The 25,029-nt window shown below is 50.2% G+C and overlaps 1 protein-coding gene across 4 annotated transcripts in view; it reads left to right on the forward strand.

The window, feature by feature from the left end:
• Positions 1-25,029, forward strand: part of CYRIA (CYFIP related Rac1 interactor A) — a 93,522-nt gene that overhangs the window by 32,770 nt on the left and 35,723 nt on the right. For 3 of the 4 annotated variants that reach the window (XM_072938176.1, XM_072938177.1, XM_072938178.1), the window contains one exon: positions 7,821-7,975. The exons of the other annotated variant lie outside the window; for it this stretch is intronic. The gene's annotated coding sequence lies outside the window, so the exon portion shown is untranslated. The remainder of the gene's footprint in view (positions 1-7,820; positions 7,976-25,029) is intronic. 4 annotated transcript variants of the gene reach the window in all.

Here is a 25,029-nt window from a genome sequence, read left to right on the forward strand (position 1 = left end):
TTTGCTGGGAGATGGCACAACTAAACATCATTACCTTGGAGGCTCCCATGAGGAAACGGAGGCTCAGAGGGGTGTTGTAACTCACCCAGGGTTGCACAGCCAGGAAGCAGGGGGTGAGGACTAGAGACTGTTGGATTTGGCTTGGGGTGTCTGCGGGAGGGCTTCTACTTTTCACGTCAGCCGAGGCCAGCCTTATCAGAAAGCCACTCTCTCCAAGCTCTCCACTGAAGGACTGTTCTAGACACTGAAAGCCCCAAGTGCAAAGACAGCTTCATTCATTACACAGATGGCAGGGAGGGACGTGCCCAGGGTCTAAGAGAGATTTACGGCAAAGCAGAAACTAGAGCCCAGAGCTCCTTATTCTCCACCCGCTGTGCTTCACCTCCCACCTAAGTAGGATGTCCATAGAACACCCAACCCGAGCCACCTGAAAGGTGCCCTTTGCCGCTGGCCAGGGGCTGCTGGGAGTTCACAGCTGGTTTGTGGTCCTTAGGTGGTGTTTGCCCTGGGAGACCCGTGTGGCTTTTGGGTGCATGAGTCCTGCCAGGCTTTGCACGGGGTGCCAGTGTGCACCAGGGTCTTTGAGAACTTGGACAGCAAGGGACTCAGCCAGATGGGCTCTGGGACTGTGCACAGTGCAGTCCGGCCATGGCACCGTTTCTCAATTTCTTACTTCCGGGGAGCACTGGCCTTGAACTTCCATAACAGTCATTTACTCTGAGAGTCCAGGTCAGTTTTGCACCACGTATTGAGGGCCAGTTGTATTTGCTGAGGTTCAAACAGGTGCCAAGGGCTGCACTGGTCATGTGTAATGTTTTAATGTTGCAGAACCCAAATGCCTAAAAGGGAGCCATTATTCCCATTGTACAGACAGGGCAGCCAAGGCTCAAAGAAGTCACAGTTCACAATTGTTGGGCATGAGACTCCAGGCTCTTTCCACAGCCCCACCCTCCCACAAACACTTACAGAAGCATTTGCTAGGCTAGCTTACTGTTTGGCATCACAAAAAGCATTGGTGTACGTAAAGTCCTCTACAGTTTGATAGCAGCGTTTCTGTTGTATCACTGCCCCCCTCTTCCTCCCTCTGCAGCCACACCGAGCCGTTCCCTGCCCTCAAGGAAGCTGAATTTTACAAATGCAGCCATCTGCATTTGTCATTTGTGCAGGGCTTTGAGCTCATTACAGTAGCTTATAAACATCAGTAAGACACGTCCCTCCTCTTAAGGAACTTCCCATCCATGGCAGAGATAATGCATGATCATAATTAGCTATGGTGCGTTAGTAAAGAAGGCTCGTTTCATCTTCAGAGTAGCCCAAAGGGGCTCGCTGGGGTACATGGCTGGAAGTCTGCATCTACCGGTCTTTGCATCTGAAGATCAGACAGCATTAGTGAGGGACTGAAGGTCACACAGCTCAGCCAAGGCCAAGTTCCAGATACAGCAAGGTTTCCTTGCCCCGTCGTAAAGCATTCCTGCTACATCAAGACATCCAGGCTTGTGTCCGTGGTGATGGTCGGGCATTGCCTCTGCAGCCTGGACGGTGTTTGTCTCTTTATTGCTGCCTGCCTGATGGAGCCCGGGTGGGTGTCAGCTGCTGGTGCCTCGAACCTGTTAAGTTGTGCCCCTTCCCTCCAGAAGGGTGACGATCCTGTAGTTGCAGCCCTGGGAAGGGAAGCGGGAAGGTGGAAGTGCCCCCGGCTGTCTGCGACTTGACTGGACTGATGCTCAGACTTGTCAGGGAGAGGAGGCTGATCCCATTTGGTTTCTAAAGTGTCTCCCCCTCTCCCACTCCAGAGGAGGACGGGATGTAACCGACACTGTGAAATATCACATATGAAATAGTCACGTGATGTGCAGCCTTGTGCCTGGCTCGTAGTCAGTGCACAGCGAAGAAGAGTGATGGTCTTCAGTCCCATCACCCTCTTCCCCCCGTGCCCTCGGACAGTCTAGGGTTGCCTAGACCACTCTGTCAGTCCTGACAGAGCCCTGGCCACTCTGTCAGTCACTGTTCGTCTCCAGGCTGCTTCCTGCTCTCAGGCTGGGCTTCCCTTCTGGGTCCCTGGGATGAGAGGCCACACGCTGAGATGGAAGGGACAAGAGTCAGTCGGAGAACTGTGTTCTAGTCCCAGCTTTGCCACCTGCTTGCTGGGTGGCTTTAGACAAGTCCCCTCCTTCCCCTAGGTTTCAGGTGTCCCCTGAATGGCATTAATACCAACAGTACAACAGTAACAACAGTAGTAATGACAGCAGCAGTGGGCTGAGTGGTGGTCCCAGGCCGCCCCCCAGATAAATCCGTGTCCCAAGCCCCAACAACCTGTGAATGTGACCTAATTTAGAAAAAAAGGTCTTCCTATTTACCAAAAGTCACCACTGGCAGGCACTCCTATGCAGAACAAGTAAAGACGCGGGCCGTTTGTGTGATTGCAGGGCGGGGCCCTGAGCCCGGCAGCGGTGCCTTGAAGAGCCCCTTCGGGGTCTCCGGGGTGAGCGTCCGAGAGCTGTCAGAAATCACTGGGCCAGAGGTCCTGTGATGCCCCCTAATTAAATAGATGCCGAGACGGTCTCTTCAGAGACTGGGCTGATTGCTTTCTTGTTAGCCTTCACTCTACCTGTATTGATGTGTGTGAGATTGACTTACGACTGATTTCCTGGTTTCAAAAGAACAGCAGACTCTTTTCCTCTTGACCAGAGAGTCTTAAGGAGGCAGATTTTTTAAGAAACAAAAAGCAGGCTTTAAGCGCCACCTGCATCCTCTCCAGCCCCGTGGGAGCAGAGGGGAGACCGCTGGCCAAAGGGCGACAGGTCCATCCGCTCCGGGCGAGGTCAGTGCTGCCGGCAGTGGAGACACCCGTCCTGCTGCCTTAGGCCCCCGAGATGGGAGGGCCGCCAGCCCTCAGGTTTGGGGGGCTGGCTGGTTATCAGAACAGCTGCACATTCAGGTTCTGGGTGCGAGGGCACAAGGCACCGAACAGTCCTTTCAGAGCAGACTGCTGAACGAGTCACACCCTCGCTTCGCGCATCACAGCACGTCTGCTTTATAATCAGGTTGCAGCAGCCTGGTTTATACGTAAGGACCACAAGACCAGTGGTTATAGGAGACTTTTCTGGTGTGCAAAGGGAGAGTGAATTGTTGCAAAGGAGTATTTGGGTGGATTGAAAGCTGGGGATCGTCCTGGAGAGTTCCCCACCGACACAGCAAGGCGTAAAATGACCAGCCCCGTGGTACTGTGGGTTATAGTAGGGCGGCCCTAGGTCCCCGTGTGCCTGGGACAGGCCTGGTCGATGCCTGTTGTCCCAGTGGCATTATTAATAGGCCCCTCTTCACTCTGAGAAGTACCCAAGTTTGGATGATAAATCACACGACCCCTTAATTGTATGTGACCACGCTTAGTGTGGCTGGAGTGTGGATCATCTCCACAAGGAAAGGCCTGCACGTTCGTGCTTTAACAGCCCAAAGGTGGCTGCGGGTGAGCACCGTCGCGCAGTCACGGGGAGAGCCTGACACCGTCTCACGGCGTGTGTGGCTCAGAGGTGAGACCGTGGGCCAGGGTGTCAGCTCGATAGCAGTTCAGATCCTTCCTCCCAGCCAACTGGCTGACCTTTAGGGCCTCACTGAGCTTATCTCAGCTATAAATTAGGAATAGTAGTTTGGCCCTCATAGAGTTGGTGTTATTACTGAGCAACCTGCGGAAAGCATCCGTTTTGTTTCCTGATAGGCTCCAACAAACGGTGGTTGACATTATTATTATTACTACTATTATTTCATGACTATGCTTACTTTGGCTCTAGTCTCTCCATCTATGAAATGGTGAGTGAGGGCTGGTCCCTGCCCTGCCCTGCTCCCCAGGTCTTCGTGAGGCTGATATCGCACAGCATCCCCAGAACCCAGGGTCCCTGGGAGCACGTGCACTGACCGTTCCAGGTGGGGACTTTTGGCAGAGTCGCTCGCCAGCCTGCCCAGCGGGTCCCTCCCTCTATGACATGGGAACTGGGTTCCCAAGACATCATCCCTTCCACCCACCCTGATGACTCTCCCATCTTGGGCCCTCCCCGCCTCGGTCCCCTCCCCAGCCCACCCCACTTCCTCCTCCCACGAGTGGTGCTCTATCAACACCAAGGCCAGGAAGTCGTTTACCGGTGGTGCTGGCTGCCACCGGGGGGCTCTCCCAAGGAGGGCTGGGGACCAGACTCCTCGTCCTGCTTACTCAGCACCTTGCCATCAGATTCCCTGCCTGGAGAGTTCCCTGCCTTCCTCCGCCTTTTGAAGGAAGATGTCATCTGTTCCTAGAGCCTTACTTTATCCTCTGTTTCTTTCCACTAATTGGCTGTTCTACACGCCTCGCCCTTTCTTTCCTTGTTTCTGTTTTTTAATGTAACCGCGTTGAGATGAGGTGTTAACCCCATTGGGGCTAGAAGCAGGAATCCAAGCCAGACTGCCTGAATTCAGATCTTGGTTCTACTACTCAAAAGCCAAACCCCTTGGCCAAACCCCTTGTGTCAGTTTCCTCATCTGTAAAATGGGATGGGAATGAGGTCCATCTGTCTGGTGTGGCTGCTGTGAGGTTTCAGGAGTTACCAGATGTCCCAAGTTAAGTGACAGCGGAAGCCCTGAGGATACCTGATGAACGGGGATGGTGTTTGTTATCTACAGACCATCCCATTTGTCTTCTCGTGGGCAGGTGCGTGCGGTGCTGGGGGACAGAGGCTGTCCTGAGAGAGGGGTCCTGACTCAGGGTGTAGGCTCTGCTGCTGGTTGACCGGGGACTTGAACAAGCACGCTGCCATCTTGCCCTTGGAGTCCATGTCTTCCCAGCCTGCAGGGCAGGGAGACAGTCCTCCAGGCTCCTCAGACCCCTCACCATCAATATTGCCTTCTCTCGGTTTGCCCCCCGCCCAGCCCTCCCACTTCTGGAACCATTCAAAAGTGGAAGCTGGGCAGCTGTTCTAAGCTGTTTCTCCGCTCCTCCCCTGAAGGGTGGGGGGCAGGGCAGGAGGCAGTGCAGGGGTCACAGGTCACCAGCCTGGAGGTCAGGAGATGCGTGTTCTAGTTTCTAGTTTCGGTTGTTGTGTGACCTTGGATGAGTCATTGTGTGTACTTGGATTTCAGCTTCCCTGTTTTTAAAATAGGTTAATGGCCCCTGCTTTGCACGTCTCTTAAAATGGCCAAAGAAGATAAGATACTGAAGAGCACTTTGCTGGCTGCCAGGCGCGGCAGGTGCCGCCTCCTGACAGTCTCAGGTCGTGTTGGTCTCCTCCATGGAGCAGAGGGACTGTGGCCACAGCTCCGGCCATCCGGAACCACTGGCGACAGAAGCAAAGTGGCGTCGCTGTTGTGTGAGGCTGGGCTGCTGGTGGGGACCCGAAATGGGAGCTGTGTCTGTCCTTGCGTGGTCTCCGTTCTCCCCGCTGGACCTCTGGCCCACGGGTGACTCAAACAGGAAACCACCAGCCATCCCTTCAAAAAGCTTGGACTCCTCTCAAAGATGCGCTTACTTTTCATCACTCTGTGTTTATTTGGATGGTGGGAGAAGCGAGCTTCCGCCTTGATCGGGTCTCTGTGATCCAATCAATAAGATGGAGGAGATGGGACATGGTGAAGGCTGGGTTAGGATCCAGGTCATCTAAACACTGGTCCGTGGACCACAGCCAGCCGGTGACAAACTCAGGAGCTTGGCCTTGACTCCAGGTTGTGGCTGTACTTTTTGTTAACTTCTCCAGATGCACAACCAGTCTGGGGAACCACAGGAGTGGGTGGGACTGGCATCTGAAGGCATGCCCGTGAAGGGGCTGTGTTCCCTGCCCTCCTCCCCCTACCCATCAGGAGGCTGTGAAGTCCTATTCGCACTGGTATTGCAGTATGATTAGGTTCTTATTAGGGTCGTCTCTCTGTGGTTGTTCACCTTTTACCAGGTGACTGGCATCCTTAATGGTGCCTGTTGGGAACTGGGGAACTTCTGAAGTGTCTGCAAATAAGTAGAGGACAAAATGGATAGGAAAAGATTCTGGAAGTGCCTTAGGGTCATGGTCTGGAGGAGACTCGCATCCCACTGCCCTGACCCTTTTAGTTTTGTGGTAGGAAAAGTGGGTTATCATTTTGAGAGCATTTGAGAAAGTGGTGGGGGTGGGACAGCGCCCCCTGATGCCTGATCACTGCAGTAGCGCCTCCCGTGTCCAGGTCCTTCTGCTGCAGGGCTGGCCTCGCCGCCCCAGCTAAGAGGTGAGGGCCCTGCTCTTCTTACCTGGGGACTCTTCTTTAGAAATTCCCCCTCTTTAGTGTCTACCCCAGGTGCCCGTGGGAAACAGCACCTGTGTCAGGCCCCCTTCTCCTCAGCCTGGGCTCTGATGGGAATTCACAGGCTCAGCCCCAAATCTGGAGGAAACCCACTTCTCTCCCGGCTGCCGCCATGACCTGGTTTCCCAAAATGCAGGGCCCAGAAAATCACTTTCTCATCAGGCCAGAGACTACAGAGTTGCTGTGTTTTCTCTATCATTTCCTTCCCTCCTCCCCGCCCCCCCACTTCCTGTTTTTTCTTCCTCTTTCTCCACCCCCATCTCATCTCTCCAGCCGTGCCCCTGGTCTGAGAACAGGAACAGAGGCCAGGCGTTGATAGCCATGATTTCCTCTGGCTGCTCGGAGCCAGGGCCAGCCCGGCTTCTCTGGGGCGCATGAGCCCTGGCTGGAAACACACAGGAAGCCACGGCCTTTCGAGCATCCTCTCTGAAAGAGCAGTGGCCTTACAAGAACAACCCTTCATGTCCTTACACCATGAACAGCTTCCAAAGAGCTCTCTCCTGCCTTCAAGCTAACACACTGGAGAAACAAGACAATTCCTTAGTGTTTTGGCCTAATAGCTGTAGTCCAGTTTAGATGGACCAAACACAGAGATGAATGCACATCTGGTTCTGCACCGAACTTTCTCCAAGACTCAGCAGATCGTTCTAGTATTCTCAAGCTCGGTTCCCTAACCCTCTGGGACAGTGGAGTGCGTGGTACCTCCAGAGGAATTTTGGAGGCCAAAGTAGGGAGATATATCTAGAAGATTCACATGGTGTGCCTTGTAGATATAAATATTATTTGCTTAATAAATGTGAGATCCCTTCTTTGATTTTGGTTTTCTGTCCAGAGGAGTGGCTGTTCAAATGTACAGTGGTCAGAAAAATCACATGATAAATGATACCGTGTTTTCCTGAAACATGGAGAGACAGAGACAGAGACAGAGACCAGGAGAGACGAGGAGGGCCAGCAGCTGGGTGCGTGCGCGTCCCTCACTAAAACCAAAGCCCGCCTCCCGCTGTGATCAGGGATTCCGTTATTCCACGGCAGTATTTTTCTCATGGAAAACCATCCCAACCACATGCCTGAGAGGGGCTGTTTTACTAATTTAGCTCCCAGGGGTAAAACTACAAAAACAGCAATCTGGAAAAAGTGCCACCTCCTCCCTTTTTGAAAATCCATTTTAAAACAAACAAACAAACAAAAAAAGACGTCCATTCAGGGTCAACGACCACTTGTTTAAGTCAGCTTGACAGTGTGACTGCTTTTTAAAAAATTCCAGGGGCCGAAGAGTCAGAGACATGTTCTGATCTGGAGCCTCCCCATCCCGTGTTGCTGAACCCCCGAACCGGGCTGTTTTCCCCTCTGAGCTTCGGCTTCCCCGACGACAAAACGGAAGCTGTAGACAGGAGTGGGACAGCAGTTTCGTCCAGCCCCGGGAACCTGTGATTCTGGGACTCTCGCTGCTCTCCTTAAAAGAATGTGTTCTGATGAGAGGGGAAGAGGAAGTGGCCTCTTGTAGTAACAAGGCTTGCATTCCCTTTTAGCGGATTATCACTCACTAAGGACAGAGAAACCGCAGGACTCCTGAGGGCCACAGCCCTGATTTGGGGAGCCAGACTTGTCTCGGCCAAACAGCTGCTCTTCTGGTCTGTTCCACCAGCCTGGATTGGTGAATCTGTGTCACAGGAGACATCTCCAGGTAAGAAACAACTGTCTTGGCTCATAGCAGACAGCTGGAGCATGACCAGCGTTTTTGGTGCAGAGATTGTGATGTGTATGCTTGCAGGGTATCTGGAAGGATTCAGGAAGCCATTCCATCAGATTTGTCCTCTTTGATTGGAAGCCGTGTTTCCTAACACCACGTGCACGCAAAAGGAGAAACACAAGGGCGTGATTAATAATTAATGTACGTTTCAAAGAAGCTGTGATTTTGAAGTGGTTAAAACATCCCTGGGTTCTCTCACTGCCTTCTGAGTGGGAGCCATCGCTGCCTTAAGTCTTTTGAGTGTTTAGGCAGGAAATGAGTCGCTTGGAACTGCATGCCGGGGGAGAGCAGAATAGAGTGGCACTTGTAGGTGGCTCTCTCCCTGCAGAATCCGTGTGGGAGTTCCTCTCTGCCCATCCTGGCCATCCAGACTGGGACCAGCAGGGAGAGAAGCAGCCAGCCTGGGATGGAATTTAGGTCTCCTGCCAGAGGTCTGGTTGGCATCTCACTTGCCATAAACATTCTTAGAGGTAAACTCAGCTTGTAAAGTTGTCATCCAAGGGCGCCACGGGCCCCAGCCCCAGCCCCTTGTCCTCTCCCCTCACCGCCAGCATGTGGTTATCTCCCTCCTCTCTCAGCTCCGCCCAATCAGTCCTGGACATTTTTCTCCTTATCCGGAAGGAGAGGGCCACATCCACTTGAACTTCTTCATTGGACTTGGACCTGGCATCCCTCCCAGATGATGAAGGATCTGCTCAGGATTCAGCATCCTGAGCTGTGTTGTCTTAGCGCATCTCCTTCTCGCTGGGGCAGGGCACCCACACATCCAAGGTCAGGACCCAGGAGGAGATGGCAATAAGCCGAGAGGACCACATACCCACTACTCTTTTAGCAGCTGCTGCCGTCACCTCCTGCTGTCCTTTCCTGAAGCTCTTCTTTTTCATCAAGCCATCTTGAGTTTCCTTAAAAACTAAAATCAGAAGCATTTCAGAAGGCTGAGCCCAGGACAGAGGCAAGACCAGTTGATTCCTATGGTGTTTTCCAATTCTGAGTTCTTGTGATTGTTTTACCCCAGATTTGTTTCTTATACCAGATTCTCATTCTTGGGGGAGGGGAGCAGGTTTCTCTTTTGCTCCTTTCCTTTCTTCCCCTTACGGTTTCTTTCCCCGGAGTGGTCCCTGACTGAGTGTCATTCAGAGGAAAGAGAAGAGCTTTTGAAATGAGACAGACCTGACTTCACATCTCAGTTCTGCTATTTATTGGTTGAGTGATTTTGCCTAGATTGTGTTCAATTCCTGAGCCTCTGCTTCCCCCTCTGTGAGACGGGCCTGTCTCTCTTGTGTTGCAGGCTTGTGCGGAGGCTCAAAGGAGACCCTAATGCAGTAGTGTACTTTCTTGCTTATAGTAAACGTCAGAAAATGCCAGCTTCTTTCCCTGTCCAACCTGATCAGAGGTATTTAAATAGAGCTTTGAGCCCCCACTGGGTTGCATTTGAACCTGTGCCTAAAATCTAGGGACGAGCCTCATCTCCACACAGCCTGAGTTCCACCCAGTTAAAGAAGGGAGGGGCTATTTCCAGCTGCTTCAGATTTCAGAGTCCCTATGCAGTAGCAGCCTCCCCTCCCTCCTGTGGCCAGATTGCCCTCTGCAGCTCGGCCATTGGAAGGTTTGCTCTGTTACCTCCAACTTCGGGGCTCACTCCCTCCTAGCCCCTTGAGTGCCTCCTTTGTCTCCTGAGATACCAGCTGAAAACTAGCTCACCCTTCAGACCAGCATACTTCCAAGACCCAGAGGCAGGCGCTGACCACTGGGGTCAACTGATGTGGGGGCCCGAGACAGTTCAGTTTCAAGCCCGTGTTCATCCAGGGCTGCGTCCCTGGCTTGCTTCCTTGGCTCTGAACTCCTGTGGGGCATTCGTGTTTCCAGCCACCCGTTCATCCCCCAGATATTTATGGAGCACGCGCTACACGGCAGGGGCATTCTAGGTGTTAGGGCTCCAGGACAAGACGAAATAAAATAGGACTCCTGTTCTGGAGCTTGCATTCGGCTGGAGTCAGGGGCGTGTCAGCAAGTCCAAGAACATACTTGGTATCAGGCAGTACGAAGTGTTCTGATCACTGCAATCTAGGTGGAGGGAGGGGAGCAAAACTAAAAAAAATTAAAAATTAAATTAAAAAAATTTAAAAAGAAGACAAATGAACTTATATATAAAACAGAAACAGACTTACAGACATAGAATTCAGACTTGTGGTTGCCAGGGCGGAGGGAGGTGGGAAGGGATAAACTGGGAGTTTGAGACTTGCAGATACTGACAGGTATATATAAAATGGATAAACAAGTTCATACTGTACAGCACAGGGAAATATATTTAATACTTGTAGTAGCTCATGGTGAAAACTAATATAAAAATGAATATATATATATATATATATATATATATATATATATATTCATGTGTGACTGAAGAGCTGTGCACCAGAAATTGACAAAACATTGCAAACTGACTATAACTCAATAAAAAAATACTATATGAAATATCAAAAAAAATTTTTTTTCCAGCATAAATAAATAAATAAAGCCAGAAGGATAGGAAGGCGGGGAACAGGCATCGCTATGTTAGGCAGGAGGCCGGGGAGGCCTCCCTGATAAGGTGTCATTGGAGCAGGACCCAGACAGAGTGAGGGAGCGAGGCTAGAAGGGAAGCTGGACCAGAGGCTCTGAGGTGGGGATGTGCTTGGGGCTTAAGGACCAGCAGGTGGCCAACAGGATTGGAGCAGAAGGAACGAGGGACAGGGGAGGGAGGTGAGGACAGAGAGGAGGGCAGGTGGTGCAGGTCTCAGAAGGCCCTGTGAAGACTTGGGTTTTCCTGTTCTGAGTGGCTTTTCCAGAAATTCCTCTACCACTCCTCCTTTTCCCCAGAGCACCTCAAACGACTCATCCCTGAAACATCCCTAAGTAGAAGTAAAGAAGGATGCTCTTGGCCAGAAGAGTACTAGACCTTCATTCAAAACCCTGTATTGGGCGCTAGGTACCGAGACTCTGGAGATGAATGAGCTTTGGCCCCGTGCTCTGAGCCCACGGCATGGCCCTGGTCCAAGGCTGCCTAGAGAACATGCATCCACAAATTAGGTCCAAGTGAGCAGTTGTCCTAATTTGGTCATTGTGAAACCAACTTGCTAGAGTGTGAATTTTCCACTGGAACCTCCCACAAGTCATTTGCACCAATTGTCTCAGGGTTCATTCACCTAGATGATTGCCAAGTCTCGCCTTCAGAGAGGAGGGAGGATCCTGCCATTCAGCAAACTTGTGAGGACCTGTTCTGTGTCAGCACCAGTGCCAGACACAGGGGGTAGCGATGCCGAGATCCAGTGCCTGCCCTCAGGTTGTTTCCGGTTTTCCTGGGAGACCTGCTAGTGACTAGGCAGCACACCACTTCTCAGTATTATGATTAGAGTGGGTGTTAGGGAGCCAAGAGGAGGGACGCCTGACCCCAGGGGAGGGACAGAGCTGGGGAAGCTTCCTGGACACGCTGTCTCCACTCAGTCCTAGAGATGAGGAGTCCGCCAGGTGAGTGGGAAACTTCAGGGACGGTTCCATGTGTCCAGGCACAGAAGCACAAGCTGTCATTCCCTGCAGCCATGGGGGTGCGCTGAGCTGCGTCTGAGAGCGTGAAAGACTTGTTCAGATAGACAAGCTGCAAGTATTATCCAGGGACCTTGGAGGTCAAGCCGAGAGGGTTGAGTCCACCCTGAACACAGCTCAGAGCTGGTCACAGTGCTGTCAGCAAAGATGGATGGCCTGGCAAGACCGTAGTTTTACAAAGCAAAGGGTCTAATTTTATTTGACCCCCTGCTCTCTAAAGTGCTTATTTGACATCCACTCCTTGTAACATTATAAGATCACAGTTTCCTCCGCTGTAAAGTAGGTCCATACCGATCACCTGAGTGATATGGCAGTGAGGGTAGGCGATACCTGGCCTTTCCACCACCAGTGCCCTGGGGAACGGGAAATGCTGACAACGTCTCACGTGCAGTCTTGGTACCAGATTGCTGGTGAGTGGTTAGAACAACAAGCCTTGTTTCTAGTGGGAGAGAGTGGCCAGTGGTAGCCCATGCTCTTCCAGTAGAAATGATGGATTTAGATCTTGATCTGTTTTTTTCTAGTCAGAAAACAAATCGTTAACTGTATTTCTTAACCCTCTCTCTGCTGAAGACAAAAATAAGAGTGTTCCCTTTAGAAATGTACACAGATGTTAAACAGATAAGAACTAAGCCCTTACCAGGCAACAGACGCTGTGCTGGGCCTGGGAGCATCAAGGCGTATCAAGCGTGGTCAACCCCTCAAGGGGTTCATAACCTTGTGACAAAGACAGAGAAACCATCCGTCATGGAGCAGATGGTGGGTTAGAGCCCCGGCATGTGAACAAGGGGATGTGGGTGCAGAGAGGGAGGCTGCTTTCTGCCCAAGCGAGTCAGGGAAGGCTTCCAAAGTGGGGCATATGAGTTGGGCATTGAAGGATGAGTAAAAGTTGGGAATCTGGGAGAGAGTCTGGAACAGCACTCTCATAAATGAAGGCCAACACTCAATTCTCGGGGTTGGTGGTGGGGAGGAAATAGCCAGAGTGCTCGTCATCACACACAGATAATGCCTCAACTCTGCTTTTTAAAAATCTATTAGTCGCCACCTTCTCATCTTCCCACCTCGTTCCCAGCAGTGACTAAAAAGAATCAAACTGACTAATATGAGTTCATTTCTTCTGTGACCCCATGGAGGTGTGAGTGAGCAGAACAGGATGATGGGGATCAAGAAAAGAAGCAGGAGGAGGAGGAGGAATCCAGTTCCATCATCCAGAAACACAGATTTAACAGCATAGCTGGCATAGCTGTCTGATGTCAAAATTCAACTGTACAAAGAACTGGGTCTGTTCCTTTGCAGTAAAAACTACAAGAGATTTTTAAACTATATCTGTCCTTCTGTCTTTCTCTCGGGGGAAAAAATATGTATCTGTCTGTATGTGTCTGTGTGGTTGTGTGTATACACACCCTCATATATAGAAGTATATAGTGTAAGTGCATATATATGTATATGCACATATATACTATATAGAATTTATTCTACTGTAGCACAGAGCCTAGTGCCGATGACCTCCAGTCACACGTGTGGAAGATGGATGCATGGGTTAGCCTTGACCTTGCTGACCCGCACGTGTCCCAGGACGTGCCAAGCTCTGTGCACACCGAGGTGCTGGATGCTTATAGCACACCAGGAGGGCGTCTCAACGCCAGCTCCAGAACAGGAAGCCGAGCTCAGGGAATGAAGTGTCCTGACCAAGGCCCACAGCTGTCAGGCGGTCAGGATTCAAACACTCCTCTAAGTGCCCCTCTTCGGCCATACGCGCTCTGTGTCCCCCTGTCTATGAACAGTGAAGCTTCTGGTAAACCCAGGAGGTGCTTCTACAACTAAGTGTCAGCCTTGGAAGGGGCCGCACCCAGCACTTCCAGACGCAGGACTGGGCGGAGCAGGGGCATCCCGTCGTGGAGTCGGGCGTGCACGTGTCCCCAAATCCTCTGCAGATCCCTCTGGTGCCAGCAGACACACTACACATTGCCCTGAAGGCAGGTGTCTGCTCGCGTGCTTCCAGCGACGGGGTGCTCACTACCTGATAAGACAGCTGATTCTATTTCCAGGTGTCGGGCACCCTTCCTGGAAAGCAGGAAGGAACCCAGGGGTCAGGCCAGACTGCAAAAATGGCAGAGAGAGGAGCTCTGCCGGACTGCTCATGCTGGACGCAGGCTTGGAGATGTTCCCTCTGAGGACCTCCGCGGGGCCACCCGTTCCCCACAGGACGCCTTCCCCGCACGTCAGCTCTTTCTCGCCTGACTCTGCTGCTAGCCAGGGAAGAAGGGCCGTGGCCGTCTACCGATTTCCTTCTGTTGTTATAACGTAGCATACAAGGAGCCGGAAATGTGGTGACATTCGCAAAAGCCTGTGTCCCTAGTTTTAGGGAAGGCCACGGAACAAATGGCATGCGTCGGAGTGGACTTTGGGTGAGATTCGTTTTCACGTGGTCGCTGTGAGAGGCTGTGTGACGCTGTGGTTAGTGGTGCAGACTGAAGCCGGATGCCGGGGCTGGGATCCACCTGTGGGGAGCTCAGGTTGGCTGGACCTTTCTCCTCCACCTTCCTCATCTCCAGAGTGAGGAGAGCCAGCAGTCCTGCCTCACAGGGCTGCTCTGATCACGACACAAGTTCATGCACAGCAGGGCGCAGAGTGGGGCTGGCACGTGGTAAGGGCTCAGCAAGCGTTCTTCGCTGTTTTTCCTTTGATCTAAAGCCTCACTTGACTGTTCTATTCAAAGTCAGTTTCTGGGATGTGCTGTGGGTCCAGGCGTTTGAAGGCTGTTTACTAGACCTCTCCTGTGTGCAGAACTAGTCAAGGTGATGGGGTCTCAAAGCTGGATCGGCAACATGGCAGACGCAGTCAGACATCACTAGTGTGGGACTCCGGTGCCGTTAGAACAAGCCAGGCCTTTTAGGAGACCGGAGGCTGGAGAGTTCCCTGAACCAATGGCTTCTCGGAGGCACTGGGGGGTCTGGAGTGGAGGGGGTGGCAAGGAGGAGATGGAGGCAGGAGCGGGGGTGCGCAGACAGTGGGTTGAGAGAGGATGGAGGAGTGAACTAAGGATGACTTAGGGAGAGGGTTGCCGTGCTGAATGGGAGACTAGGAGGAGAGCTGAAGGGGGTGGGATGTCTTGGGGGTGATTTTTGGTGTCTCTGTGGGCGGTAAGCTCTGCCTTACCCTTTTCTGTGTGGAATGCCTGCGGGTGCCAGGTGGAGATCCTCCACTTTGCCTGGCTCTGGTGTCCGCGAGGAAGAGGGCTCGGGTTGGGCCAGCGGAGGGCCCCCACAGCGCAGCTCAGAGCCGCCCTGCCGCTCCAGGCAGAGCGAGCACAGGCCCCTCTGTGTGCGTCCCGGGAGCCCTGGTCGGGCCTCCTCCTTGAAGGGCCTGACAAAGACTGGCTTGTTCTGCCCTGACATCAGACCTCGCCCTCAGGATTTCTCTGTTCTTCTGGAGCAAGATCTCACACAGTGAGAATAGCGTGAAAGGGAAGGGAGGAATCCAGTGAGGACTGTCTCGGACGTCACCATGCCAACCTGCGGCCCCGGCGCAGGGTAGGAAGGGGGCGCCTGCCATGTGCGCCCCGAGCATCTTCTGGGTCACGCCCCAGGAGGGACAGCCCTGAGTTGCTAACATTCTGGGCAGAGCCCAATGGGAGCTGCCGGTGTTGGTTCCGAGAGATGCCTGGTCTGTAACGGACAAGACATTAGTGAGTCACGTTAATTAATTGCTGCATACAATGGGTTGATTGTTTTCTGGTTTTTGTTTTTTGCTTTTTTGTCGCAAGTAAGCAAATGTTGCATTTAACACCTGGGTTTTCTATTTTAACAAAGATTTACAGAGAGCGTTTTTTGCCTTGGAAATTTCATGGAAGCTAACAGTTTCGAGGGATCTGTGAGGTCATCCGGTCTAGCTTCTGTCTGATCCTTTTTTCAGATGAGTAAACCAAGGCTGGGAGAATGGAAAGAGTAAAGACATTGTAATCATGCAGCCCCAGCCTTCGGGATTCTGATCCTGTATGACAGGCACTCAGCACAAAGCCTGGTCCACACTGGGGGCTTACGAAATGCTCTCCCTGCTTCCTTTTTGAGCCTTGGTTTGTGCCAGCTGACACCCATAAATGAACTCACTCCCAAGACAAAATGAATGTGAAACCCATACAATGGGAAGTCCTGATTTCATTTCTCTTAAATCCATCAATTCTAAAAACAACCATTTACTTGTGAGCTACGGGATGAAAAGTGGATTTGACACTGGAACACATCCTTAGTCTAGCACATTGGTTCTCAACCTCACGGCCAAGGCCATAGGCTGGTAAGTGAGAGGTGAGCCTCCACTGTCTCTGCAGTGTGTTTCCCACACTCCACTCTCCACGCCACCGAATGACCTGAGATTAATCTGTTTAGCTGGGTTCTCAGCTGGTGGGAACTGCCAGGCAGCCCCAGCCCTAGTGCTTGAATAACAATTTGCTATCTTCAAGTGGAATTTAGAAACAGCCTAAACAGCACTTGATCTGTCCATGAGGACCGGGTGCCCTAGTGCAGATGCAGGGCACAGCTTTCAAATTTAGTCACTTGCGGCCACAGATACCAGCCTGGGAACGCCAGCTGCAGGGTGAAGTTTAAACCAGGACAGTGCATGGTTGAGTCATCCGGAGCAGGGCTGGACTTCCACATAAATCTGGAGATAAACTTGGTGAGTTTGTTTGTTTGCTTTAATTGTGGTCTTGCTGGATCAGTCCAAACAGGGAAGTTCCACGGTGACTGTGCCGCCTTCTCTGTGTATTCGGGTTTCCGGCAGGAGCGTCCTCTCTGAAAGCAACACTGAACTTCCGGACGCCCATCTGTCTGTAAATGTACAGGGTTGGGGGTACAGATTGCTGATGGAGGGTCTCCCACTCTCTTAATTTGCCTTTCCAAAGTATTTCCCAGATCACAAATATAATTTTAAGTGGATCATCACCAAAATGAGCTGTCTAAATTCATTTCGATGAGCTTGGAGAGGATTTCAACCTTTTCTTTCTTTCTTTTACTCTTTACATTTTGCAACTCGAGTCAAGTTGATTCAGCCACAAGACAGATGTTTTTCTCGGTGGAAAACGTGATTCAAGGAATTAGCAAAAGGGGCTGGGGAGAATAATGACTAAGCCAAATGAATCTATTAATTTTTCTCTCCTTAATGTCAGGGCTCCATTTCTGGCAAAGTGGTCAAGACCAGTGCTTTTGAACTGACCTTGAACAGGAATGAAGTGCGTTACTGTGTTAAGTAAGCTTTGGCTACTGCAGCTGTGAATTTGCACCCTTTTGATTACTAAGAGGAACAACGTTTAGAATATATTCAGGGCGTTGAAATTGATCCCTCTGCTTTGTTCTTTTTACAAACTTCTGCTTTTATACTAAGTAGCTGCGCTGACCGGCATTTTTACCGTGAGATGATCACGCCTCTTAGAGGAGAAAGTACGTAACTGCAAGCTGGTACATTTGCCCGAAGAAACACTGTGTTTTAGCAGAAGTGCATCACTTCAGTAACTCGTAAAGCCAAACAGCTCATCTCCTTTGGAGGGTTATTATGGGATGGGCTTTAAATGAGATCATTCGTGGACGGCACTTGAAACGGCACTGTGTGCGGGGTTGACACCCCATCAGCAGCTGCTACTTCCCTGATCGTCTGAGAATGAGGATTCGGGAAGCAGGGGACGGAGCGAAGTCATTTTTGGAGTCTTTCAGATTTCAGCTTCAGGGCCCTCCGGGTCGGCTACGATACATATTAGGAAAGATGACCCAAGAGTCTTGGGCCAGGCCTCCCCGGGGACAGGACTCTCCCTGCCGCCCACCTGCCCCGAGGCGAGACGAGGCGACACCACTTCAGAAAACGCACGTTCTCGCCGTGCAGGAGTTTTGATTTAAAAGCGCAGCATCCGCACGATGCGATTCCACCCCGCCTTGGGGAGGAGATGCTGTTCCGTGGCCCCGCCTGTCCCTGACATTGGTCTTCTCCCAGCTCTGCCCCTGGACGTGAGATGGCGCCACAGGCCTCCCTGTGCGAAAGCGAGTCTCTGGCCGTCTCCTCCTAGGAGCAGGAGGAGACGCCTTGTTCAGAAGTTAATTTGTGCGTCACTGAGGCCCGAGTTTGCTTTTCTGATGACTCAGGTTTTCTTTCTTTCAATTGCGCAGCATAGCATGAGGTCCCGTGAGTCTGTTTCTTTACGTGCCTGAGGCCGGTTGCATCTCTTTCAAACTAGGTGTGAACGTGGGGGAACAATTTTCCTTCCCTCTCTCCTCCTTTCTTCCTTCCTTTCATTCCTCCTTCCCTCTCTGGAGTTTCTCCTCTCCCGCTCACCCTTCCCCCTTCCCTCCCTATTTCCCTCTCTCTGAGTTTATGGCTGGCACTCTGACGAGAGGTCCCTGGGCCCAGATTTTGGCATCCACACCATCTCTTGTCCACTCACTTTGTCATTTATTCAGAAACGTGTATTTCCTGAGCAAACTGTTTTGGATTCACACGTAAGTCAGTCCCAGTCCCCATGCTGGGGTGTTCACTTTCCAGGGGAGAGGCAGACCCAGGTAAGCAGGGTGACAGGAGTGTAGAGAGGTGCTGGGGGAGGGCTCGGGGGGCTGCCAGGAGAGGTGCGGAGGGCTGGGGATCCCCCCAGCACTGGGCAGGCTGCACCTCGGGCCCCAGGCTGGTGGGGGAGGTAAGTCTGCCTGACAGGAACTACCTTCATGGCAGGTTTAAAAGTTACCTAGGAAAACTGGGCCAGTCACTTCATCCTAACCAGAAGACTGGGATCTGTCAACAGATCTCAAGGTCACTGAAGATCACAGACTGCAAGCTCTATCAGCTCCACCAACCACACTGAGTGTGACCTCAGCAGTGAGGGCACTCCGCAGACACGTATGCATGTCATGTTTTTGACAGAAATATATACAGGATATGCAGGGTGTATATACTGAGGCCGTAGGAAGGAAGAGGTCAGTTCTAACTTGGGAGCTAGTGGCAGGGGAGGGAGGGCTGTAGGGTGTGGGTGGAGATGGAGATCAGCTGAATCGAATCCAGTGTGACGTGACATGTGGGTGGACAGATCAGCTGGCAGGGCCAATAGCATTTTATCAACTGAGCAGCATCTTCAGTTGTACTGGTGATTTCTAGAAACGTTGAAAAGAATTTGTTACTTATTCCAACCCACGGTTGCCATTTCCTGGGCAAAGTAAGTAGATTTGCAAAGCCTTGAGAATTAACAGCATCATTTCATCATCTCTTGGAATTTTTTTGAAAGCCAGTGGGCATAGCTTTGGTGTTAGCAAATCATCCCCGACTTCTAGTGCCTTCATCTTCCAGTTTTACTATTACTGCCTTTGTAATATAAGTACTGTGGGGCCCTCTTTACCAAGCATGTGAACATTAGTTAGCATGTCTGTGCATTTCGTGATGTTCGATGCCTCAAAAATGCACAAGGGCTTGAGGACAATTTCTCGTTAGTGGTTTAAATGGTCTGCCTGATTTCTGACTTACTGCTTTTTCACAGAGGTAAACTCTATAAGCATTTCCTGATTGCAGCTGTGGCCAGTTTTGAAATAGTGTGGTGCATGCGAAAGTGCTGGGAACCTGTCACCACCGTCCTTCCCAAATAGCTTGAACTCCAAAGGGCTTCAGGGACCACGACCAGGGATGCTCTCCGGGAGTGCACGCAGTTCTGTTTCCTAAGCATTCGGCATTAGGTGGGCTGAATACATTTTGGGAAACTGTTGAACATTCCCATGGCATGAAACCTCAGGATGCTGAAATGGGGAGGCATTTCCCAGGTCATCTAGCCGGTCCTGGCGGGTGGCGAAGGCCAGGAGGGGGCCCAGAGCAGGGGAATGGCCTTCTCCCAAGCTGTGTAGCAAATACGGGGCTGAAATGAGATTAGGACAAGAGCTGTGCCTCCCTGGGCACTCAGTGGCCTTGCAGAGAACTTGCAGTCACTGGGAGCTTCTGTGTCCTTCAAGCCCAGGATCACACAGTAACTGTCTGACCCAACCAAGGCACCAAGTGGCATTTCTGCCCTGCAGTGTCCCTGGTCCTGCTTTGTGGATTCAAAGTCCCCAGCTGATTCTCCCAACCTTCTCTCCCTCTGCTTCCCCCAAAACACAGTTTCTGCTTTCTAAGTTCATGGTGTTCCTCTTAAGAACCATGCTCACTGACTATGCACCCCCCCATCCCCTAGAATGACAACTTCTTCCCTATTCTTATACAGACAAGAGTGGTGTCAGACCAAGAGGACAGATGGCCTGAGAGCCTCTCCTCCTGTGAATCTGGAGGAAGAAACGTATGTTTTGTTGGAAGGGAAGTCCCAAGGCATCTTGGGAATTGTGTTCATGAAGGAATAGCTTCATTCTTTCCACCTGTGTGAATGGAGTTCCTGCTGTGCGCCAGGGCTGCGACTAGCAGTTGGGGGTGTATCCATCAATGACGATGGAGAAGAAAAAGAAATATAAAGACAGAGACTGGGGAGTGGGGCGAAGTATGATTTTGGAGAGGGTGGTTAGGTTGGGCTCCATTGAAAAGTAAACCCTGAACAGAGGCCTAAAGAAAAACCAGGCAGATATATTGGGGACAACATTCTAAGCAGAAGGTCCAGCAAAGGTCCTGTGGCAGAAACACAGGTGATAAGTTCAAGAATGAAAAAGGGCAGAGGCCAGAGCCAGTGGGTAGCCCAACGGAGGAAGGGGAGGAGGGGGAGATGAACTGCCTTGGGTGACGTGACCCAGGGCCTTGCTGACTGTGCTAAGAATCTTGTATTTTACTCTAAGTGAAACAGAAGCCATTGAAGAGACTGAATCAGAGGAATGACATGTTGAAACTTTCAAAACCTCATGAGAGCTGCTGGAGGGGTCACCAACTGAGCAGCTGGAAGGGGGCAAGAGCAGAGCTGGGAGATCTGTTCAGGAAGTGAGTTCGATACTCACTTCGCAAGAGTTGGCGATGGCTTGTGCGTTGGGTCTACGGCTTTGATGGCGGAGGCTGTGAGAAATGAGCAAATTCAAGCTATATCTTAAAGAGGGGAGCTGATAGGACTTTTTAGCTTAGACATAGGATGTGAGGAAAAAGAGAAGCCAAGGATGCCACTGACATTTTTAGACTGAGTGTCTGGAAACATGGGTTTTGCCATTTATTGAGAGAAGAAAGACTGGAGAAGGGGCAGATGTCTAGGGGAGAAAGCAACACTTTAATTTTGGATGTGTTAAGTTCGAGGCATCTGTTGGAAGTCAGGCAGTCAATGGGATAAACGAGTCTGGAGTTCAAGCGAGAGGGTCAGGGTGACAGTTATACACGTGGAAGCCGTCAGCATCCGTCCTCTGAGATGGTATTTAAAGCCCTCACAGGGGTTAACAGTTGTGTCGGAAAGAGGAACTCTTCTTCCTGGCCGGGGGACAGAACTAACACCAGAAGTCGGAACAATAAAAATAACAATGGTAATAGTGATTACGGGATTTATGTGTCCCACTGCTTACAAGTGTTGTGTTACTATTTCTAAAACCTTGCAGAGGTTGAAATCATTTTGGTTTTACTCACGTTAAAACTCAGACTCTGTGAGGTTAAGTAAATGTTGTTTAGTGCATTGATTAAGACCACCCAGCTAATAAATGGCTGAGCTCGGATTCAAACCCAAGAGTGGTCTGTCTTTTATCCCTGCGAAGGACAACTTAGCGGAGAATTTCTGCCAGCTAACCCCACCCAACCTTCAGTGGAGCCTGTCCTGAAGGCGGGGCATTTCAGATGCGGGGTGAAATAGTGGGTGTCAAGGCTGCCCTCGCCAACACAGAACGCACACTGTAAAGCAAGGGAGAGGAGTTTGGAAAAGAGTTAGAGAGACATCAGGAGGTCACACATCTGCTCTAAACACTGGCTGTAGTTTAAGCCGAAACCTACCGATAGGTGCTTGTTGATTTCCTTTCCTAGTCCCAGAGGCCAGACGACGATGTCCACCCTGCTGGAGGCAGGTGGAGAAGGGGAGTACAGGTGTTTATTCCACAGGGCTCCCTGCCCCGTGTGTCATGTCCTTTGGTCCTTGCCACACTCAAATGGGAGCTGTGGACTCCACCTAGGAAAGTAAGATCTGAGGGGTGACATTGACCTGCAACTAATAGATGTTACAGATGAGATGGGAAGTAGGCTTTCCAGACCCCAAAGCTCATGCCAGTGGCTCTGCATTCCTTAGAAAAGGAAAGGGGAGAAGGGAGCGGATGCTGAGAGCGTCCCGCGTTATCATCCGCCTGTCCCCGCCTGCAGTTCCGCGGGTGGCCAGCAGAGGGCGCCGCGTCCCCGACTTTCCCAGCCCGCGGCCCGAAGCCATGTTGCATGAGCAAACGTCTGCAGCCGCCTCCTTGAGATCGAAATGTCTCCTTGGCAGGAAATCCGCGAGGAGCACTGCGGGGTTGTGCAAACAGCCTCACAATGTCCGCTTGTGTGTGTGCACTCGGCTTCGTCCGCGTCGCCTACAATGCTCTGGTTTTTTTTTTTTTTTTTTTTTTTTTTTTTGGATAATGGGCCTCTGTGGACCCATAGGCCTTGTCATGCAAAGGGAGTGACCTGTGTTTGTCGTAAGTGGGCTGTTGTATGATTAATAGGCACGCGAACGAGCCCGCAGCAGCCGTTCAGCACCAGCTTCACCTCTGCGCCGAGCCGGTGTGGTCTGAGTCGCTTTCTTTCCTGGCTCCAAAGCAGCCGTGCTGAATTTATTGCTGAAAGGGAAATGACTTGTTTGCTTTGTGGTTGCAATTCTTTATATGCAAGACAGGAGGTGCAGAAAACGAGCTTGTAACCGGAGGCTGCATACCAGATTCCACACCGGGTGATTTACCTGCATTATCTTATTTACCCAATGACGACCCTGCCAAGGAAATATGGTTTGCATTCTACAGAGGAGGAAAATTCAAATTCAGAAGAGCAAAGACTTGCCCAAGGTCTCCAGCCCGTGCTGTTTCCTTTTCCCTTTCGGTGTGGTCTGTGGTCCATGCACTTGGAAATACCTCCCTCATTCTGCCTGGCTGTCCATACACTGAAATTGGAGATTTTAAAATAAATGAGGGGTTTCCATTCCTGGGCGTCACTGTGTGTATTGGACCTCCTGGAATTATGTCAAAAATATGTGGGTCTGTGCAAGGGTGCGTTTTTCTAAGAAAGCTGGTCTTCATTCGATTCTCAGAGCCATCTATTAGGATCATGAAACAATAGAGTCAGGCACCCCAAAATATCTCTACTTTGTTTATTTTCCCCGACCTCTTCCTCCTCTCAGTGACTCTTCCTGTCTTCAGCTTGTTTGCAGTTGACAGTCTTACTGTCATTGCTCCGCAGTGACTGCTGATCGAAACTTCCATTCCATTTCAGTGGACAGAAATGAGGAGGCTGTGGGCTGGACCTGTGCTTGGAACTTGAGTGGGGAGGAGTGGGCACTGGCTGCAATGGGTAACATCCTGAAAATGAAGAAGACATAGCCCTTAAAGGAATTCATGGCAAAGAAGGGGAGATTGTCAATTCAGCCTGGGGGTCAGGGAAGAGGTTTCTGGGAAGAAATGCTATTTGGGTTTTTTCTCTCTCTTTTTTTCTTTTTTTTTTAAATTGAAGTGCAGTCAGTTACAATGTGTCAATTTCTGGTGTACAGCACAATGTCCCAGTCATGCGTTATACACATATATTCATTTTCATATTCTTTCTCATTAAAAATCATTACAAGATATTGAATATAGTTCCCTGTGTTATACAGAAGAAACTCTTTTTAAATCTATTTTTATATAGAGAGGCTAACATTTGCAAATCTCAAACTCCCAAATTTATCCCTTCTCACTCTCTTTCATCAGCAACCATAAGACTGTTTACTATGTCTGTAAATCTGTTTCTCTTATGTAAATGAGTTCATTAGTGTCCTCTTTTTTTCTTTTTTTTTAGATTCCACATATGAGTGATATATAATATTTTTCTTTTCCTTTCTGGCTTACTTCACTTAGAATGATGATCTTTAGGTCCAATCCATGTTGCTGCAAATGGCATTATTTTATTCTTTTTTATGGCTGAGTAGTATTCCACTATATAAATATACCACAACTTCTTTATCCAGTCATCTGTTGGTGGAAATTTAGTTTGCTTCCATGTCTTGGCTACTGTAAACAGTGCTGCTATGAACACTGGGGTGCATGTATCTTTTCAAATTAGAGTTCCCTCTAGATATATGCCCAGGAGTGGGATTGCTTGATCATACCAGATATTCAGATCAATGGAACAGAATAGAGAGCCCAGAAATAAACCCACACACCTATGGTCAATTAATCTTCAACAAAGGAGGCAAGAATATACAATGGAGAAAAGACAGTCTCTTCTTTTGGTGGTGTTGGGAAAACTGGACAGCAGCGTGTAAATCAGTGAAGTCAGAACACTCCCTCACACCATACACAAAAATAAACTCAAAATGGCTTAAAGACTTAAACGTAAGATAAACCTCCTAGAAGAAAACAGAGGCAAAACATTCTCCGACATACATCTTAGCAGTGTTCTCCTAGGGCAGTCTACCCAGGCAAGAGAAATAAAAACAAAAATTAACAAATGGGACTTAATTAAACTCATAAGCTTTTGCACAGCAAAGGAAACCATAAGCAAAACAAAATAACAACCTATGGAATGGAAGAGAATATTTGCAAATGATGCAACTGGCAAAGGTTTAATTACCAGAATATATAAACAGTTCATACAACTTAATAACGAAACAAAACAGAAAAAACAAACAAACAACCCAATTCAAAAATGGGCAGAAGACCTAAACAAGCAGTTCTCCAATGAGGACATTTAAATGGCCAATAGGCACATTAAAAAATGCTCAGTACTGCTAATTATCAGAGAAATGCGAATCAAAACTACAGTGAGGTATCACCTCACACCAGTCAGACTTGCCGTCATTCAAAAATCCACAAATGACAAATACTAGAGAAGCTGTGGAGGAAAGGGAACCCTCCTACACTGCTGGTGGGAATGTAGTTTGGTGCAGCCATCATGGAGGACAGTATGGAGGGTCCTCAAAAAACTAAAAATGGACTTACCCTGTGATCCAGGAAATGCTATTTGATTTGGGCCTTGAGAGACAGACAGGACATCCAAAGGCAGAGGCAAGGGGGAGGGCACAGCAGCAGGAACAAAAAAGAAAAAAGAAAAAAGAAAAAAACCGAGAAACAAGTCCAGAGCTGTTGGCCCTGTCCGTGTTCTGCTGCGACCCAAGTACAGAGCGTTCAGAGGAGCTGAAACTTGAAAGAGAGCTTCGGGTCAGGTTTTACTGTTCTGAATACCATGTAAAAAATTGCACCCATTTTAAGTTGACAGCCAACGTGGGAAGCATTTACACTAAAACAAGCCTTCCTTCTACCCAGCTGACTCCACATCCCACTGGGAGACAGCTCCCTCCA

The sequence above is a fragment of the Vicugna pacos genome, chromosome 15 (assembly GCF_048564905.1).
Source record: "Vicugna pacos chromosome 15, VicPac4, whole genome shotgun sequence".
NCBI lineage: Eukaryota > Metazoa > Chordata > Mammalia > Artiodactyla > Camelidae > Vicugna > Vicugna pacos.